This window comes from Channa argus, chromosome 9, assembly GCF_033026475.1.
Source record: "Channa argus isolate prfri chromosome 9, Channa argus male v1.0, whole genome shotgun sequence".
NCBI lineage: Eukaryota > Metazoa > Chordata > Actinopteri > Anabantiformes > Channidae > Channa > Channa argus.
In genome coordinates, this window is record NC_090205.1 from 13,189,877 (window position 1) to 13,195,541 (window position 5,665).

Here is a 5,665-nt window from a genome sequence, read left to right on the forward strand (position 1 = left end):
CATTTTAATGTAATGTTTTCTCTTTCACTTATATAATTGCTTTGTAAGTCACTTAGTATAAAACCAAACTGACTAAATGTAAATTTCCTATTAGTTACATTTAGCTTAAAGGCCTCCGTGGTAAATTATTGCAAAATCCTTGAAGGTATTCATTCTTTTCAGGTCGATACAAATATTTGTTATTGTTTAAGTTCAGTCCACAAAGGCCAGTAAATACAAGTTAATGTCTGTAGATGGAGCTCTTGTATTTGTCCAATACTTATCCAAACTGTAAATTGTTAATAAACATAAGGGATTTTCCCAATATAAGCACACACACACTAACATTTTTTCTTGTTTCTTGGAACTAGCTAGGATATTAAAGTTATGAGTACTAAACAAGTAACCTACAGGTTAACACTGAATTGTGTTAGTGACATATTAAATGAACAATTAGTGTGAAATTCATTTTATTAAATAAAACACATGCAAAATTTACTGTACAGACAAGAAAATGCAATGTGTCACATTATTACAATCACTGAGCTGTGAATTATTCCAATCGTCAATAATGAGCCAATGATGAGTAAAAAAGTTTGTATACAGAACCTGTGGACCTTGTTACAGAACTTCTTGAAATGGATCAATTGTCCCCACTTTTAATAATCTTTTTATAGACTCGATGAGATGATACACTATTTGCCAATGAAAAGTAGGCCTGTGACTAAAAATACAAAAGCTTTATATAGACATTGAGAAAACCCTGCCTTAGAAGTCAAGAACAGTATGCACTGTTTGCTCAAGTGGGTAGTTGATAAACATAATTTCTGTATCAAAACCATAAGAAGTGTATATCCTGTAATCTATCTAGAGTTAGGAATAGAATTATTCTTGATCATATTTTCAGATTTATTTATAAATAATGTTCTTTACAATTCATTGATGTTGGCTTAACCCAACAGTTTTTACCATCTATCCTGCATGTCTTTCTGTTATTTAGGACAACCTAATTGAAAGTACTTCAAAGTTAAAAAACAAATTTAATCCAGTCTTAAAAATCTGATTTATGCTGATTAAACATATGAATATTTGTAATACTAATATGTTTTTTCTATAAATGTAACCACAATCACATACGTTGCCACACACTGGCCTATAGTAAGTATTAAATATATTATGCAATTGCAAGAGACAACTTGCAGACCAAACACCTGCACATATCAAATCAGAGCAACCCTAATTTGAAACACTTTCTGTCCTGGTACAAAGCATTCCCTAGACTAGGTTATTCACCATGTAGATAAATTCAGACATGGATTAAAAACATCTAATTGGTGCAGTCTTTGTATTTCATGTGGCTTCTGTGGGCTTTATAAAAATACAGTACTGACTATACAGTGCTATTTAAACTGCATCAGATAATACCAACTTTTAAACAAACTTTCTGGTTTTTAATATTTAGGCTTACGTGTGACACTAACACTATATCAGTTGGCCTTGTAAGACCTGTTGACCAGGTTCACCAAGGTTAGTATTTGCCAAGTCCACTGCAAGTCACTGATAGACTAGATACGGTTGAGATGTTGGACATAGTAAAGTTGTGGTAAGGGGTGTATATGTACTGTACACATGACTACTGTGTACCAGGACACAAATGTTTCTAATCAGCCACAAGCAAGTTGGACAGGAGGGAGGGTAAACAATGGCTTTATTGTTATCTTTTCAGAGAGGGTTGTTATTGTCTGTTATTTAAAGAGATATGCAACTGAACTGCTTTTGAAGATACAGTAGTTGGTAGAAATTAGACCTTTGTTCAGCAAATACGTAAGTCATGTTCGTCATTTCAAACCATTTACCTTCAACTTATTGAACAAGGCTTGTAAAGCATTAGTCAAATGACATAAACTGCCATAATTTGTAAATGCACTGTGTATAACTTTATCCAGATGTCATCTGCAAGTAGACGTGATGCTAGAGAATTCTGTGCCTTTTTACCTGTAGGTGGCTCTACAGCTACGTGCAGCATTTGAACAGATATACTTTTTGGTCATGAATCTACCTCACTTGAAATTTTAAACATCCAGGATTTTGGTGTTCTCTTCAAAACTGGCCATCACTATGTGTATTTGAACAAACATTGTTGTCCACATAAAAACTAGAATATTTCTTAAATTAATATTTAGATGCTGGTGCAGTTTTGAAAAATTACTGTCGTGGTAATGAGAGACTGAGTAAACTGAGTATCCGCTGAATGGAGTATATGAAATGTTCTAAAACTCATAACTCTCTTAGGTTTCGGAAAAGGAAATACTAATTACTGTTACCGATAAAAGTAAAAAAAGGTTGGCCTACATCACAATTTTCTCCAGATTTGGAGAACTGTGACATGATATAAAGATGTCAAGTATTATTAACCCACAATTCTAGTTAGAGGAGAAGAGCTTCTGTCAAATGAAAAATGTTTTTTATGAGGATGCATGTTGATAAAGCACTAACACTGACTAGTCTGATAGCATTTTTGGGAGGGAGGAGATGGAAAATGGCTATTTACAGCAATTTGAAAAAAGAAGCATGTTGCATAAAAAAAATAAATCTGATTGAAGAAATTATTGCTATTGCTATAGATATTTTAGATGAATCCTCCGGACATTGACATACATTGTTCAGCACTAGTTTAAGAAAACGTTGCTACAAGCGGGCCTGGCTGCTCTGCATCATGGGTATGAGTCATGTTTAATAATCGGAGACATGTCCTGGGGAGTCGTCCACCTAGACAAGGTTGTAAGTTCACTTGCTATACAAGATTGAGTCATCATGATATAATTAAAAAGTCTTTATGTGGGTGTGTTTACTTTAATACATTATTTGGTGTATATAGACACTGCTGGAATTGACTGCAATATTCATAAAATATACTCCCAAAACTAAGTGATTAAGGAAGTGGATTTATTAAATAACTGGGCAGAAACCATCACAGGACTAAGTTAACACATTAGAGAAAAAAACTGACTGACACCACAGCTGAGCCTGAATTAGATTTTAATGGGGTGAAACTATTCAAAACGGTCAACACTCCAGTATACTTGGAGTATAAGGAAGCAATTTTATTGTTAGACTAAATTCTGTCAGCATGCGGCCTTCCGAAGGTTTACTGTAAAACACATAACAAGCCAATAACAAAAATATGAATAGGTTGGAACCCTAGTTACCCCAAAGGGTGACTTTTCAGTGTGACTGTAAATATGTAGAGCAGAGAAACATAAAGGGGTGAAGGTGCAGTCAGGACAAAGTTCACCTGGCAAAATGTACTCAAATGATGTGGCCAAAAGCAGGAGGGCACAGGAAATAGCAGAGTTGTAAACATAACTTGTAAGTGAAATATTGTTTTATCAAACATTTTACCGTCATTTACCTCTGTCACTGTCCTCACACACACCACAGGCAATCAGCATAATTTATTATCTGTTGCCTGTGTTACGTGATCAGCTTTTATAAATAAATAAATAAATAAATAAAAACATTAATTCCTGAATGGGAGGTCAGTCTTTTTATTTCTTTTGTGTAGAGATTTTTTATGGTCCTTGGCAGTGAAGTTGGAATGGTGAGAGAACATAACCGTGTAACTGTTATATACAATGTTTTTCTCTAATTCTTAATTTGACGTTGCATCAAACATTTTTCTTTTTACCTCTGATGTCGATCAACGCCACCAATCTTTTTATAGAGACGAGGAGGTCAAGGATGGTCGTTTAACACAAGGCAGTGAAACTGCTTCTTTACAATCATGCAGCTCTTGGGACATCGAGCCAGACCCCAGTACATCTATCAAGTTAATAATACAATGTAATGACATGACCACGGTAGTTCTGTCTAAGAATAAGCAAGAATAATAGCAAGAATAAAGCAGTTAAATAAGCACGTTGAAGGCACGATGATCTATAGTTATGTGCAAATATAATCAAGAGATCTTTACGCGAAAACATAAAACGTAAGTAAAAAGACATACAATAAAAACAACAACTTAAAAAGTCATACTTTTTATTGGGAAGTGAACTCCGCCATTTTTCTTGGAGCGACGCTGTCACGTACATACGCAGCATGCGCGCAAGGTTTACTGGGAAATGTAGTTTATTATGAAATGGAAATTTCCAATACATCTGTTGAGGGAAGTGAGTGGAAATTTACACCCCTCCCCTGTAATATGCAGAACAGTGTCTGCAATACAAGATGATTTCTTAAAAGTCAATAATGCTATTGCTCACAGCTATGATTTTTAGGGTATGATTATTGTTATGCCAAATATTTGGATTTTTATAGTGGTGTTGTTGGTTTGGAATGTCTGATAACACAGTGTTATGCATTTTTATTACTATTATTAGTATTAATAGTAGTATTAGCAGTAGGAATGACAGTAGTACAAATTGTTGATGTGGCCAAGCTGACAAACATGCACGCTGAGGATCAAATAAATCAAATTTACACACACATTTAAATGTAATTGTAGAGAGCCATCCACTTGATAGCTTGTGCAGTATATTACATCTTAAATTATATAGGATAAAAAAGTGTGAGACGTTATCTGACCCAGGCTGTATACCTCAAATGCACATTAATTTTATTTACACACATATTTCAGGAGCCTATTTTGCACATGTCGCTGCATGATGAGAATTGGAGATTTGCAAATTTTCCTATATTTGCTATAATATTATTATTACATGTTTAATCTGACTAAACTTAATATAGCTTAATCCTAAGAAACAATAATATGTTGCAACCTTAGGCAATTTATATCACGTGGTGTTGGTGGTGGTAGGCTATGAGCAGTCAGTTTCCTCCTATTGCTCTAAAATGACAAACATTTCCTCTTGATCACTAGCCTGATGCTCTCCAGTGACTTAGTTTCATCTGTGCCAGATCATTTGTAAAACAAAAGCATGTGTTACTGCAAAAGTTAAAAATACATAATTGTGTATCTCTTATGTGCATTATTACTGGCATGCAGAGTGGATTCCATCTGAGTGAGGTGTTTGAAAAAGTTAAAATGAACACTTTTGAAAAGGTTTGTTCAAAGAGGCAACAGTTGGCACTTTCTAGATTGTTCCGCACACTGAAGTTCACCTTAAAATCGGATTGCAAATGAAACTTCCTATGAATCAAGGGAAGCTTCCAGCACTTTCTGCGAGACAATACTGTTTCTGGTTAATTAAACACCTCGACATCTCAAGATTTGCTCAGCATAGGTGAGTTTTTTGTGTATACTGTATTTTAACATCAGTAAATTATTATAATGAGTACAAGAGCTGCCATTACCTACTTTTACAGCACTTTATGATCAAATATATAGGTTTAATTTATTTTGAGTTAGAATGCGCTCAAATGTGATATTCTTAAATGAAAACAATCACAAAGTACTTATTTGAAACATTTATATATATAAAAAAAAAAAAGCAGGTCATTCTCATTCTTTAATTCAGGGTATAAAATTACAGGCTAACACATAAGTCCTGGATAATTAGCTGGAGCAGTTTCCAGTAGGCGTTTATCAGCCCAACGCGTCACGGGTGTGCTACACGTGTGGGGCGTGGAGCGCATCTGCTGCCTGTATATGAGGAGGAGAGGCAGCATTGTCCGACGGGCATCACAGAGGACACAGGCGGTTGTCAACGACCTGCCGACATACGTA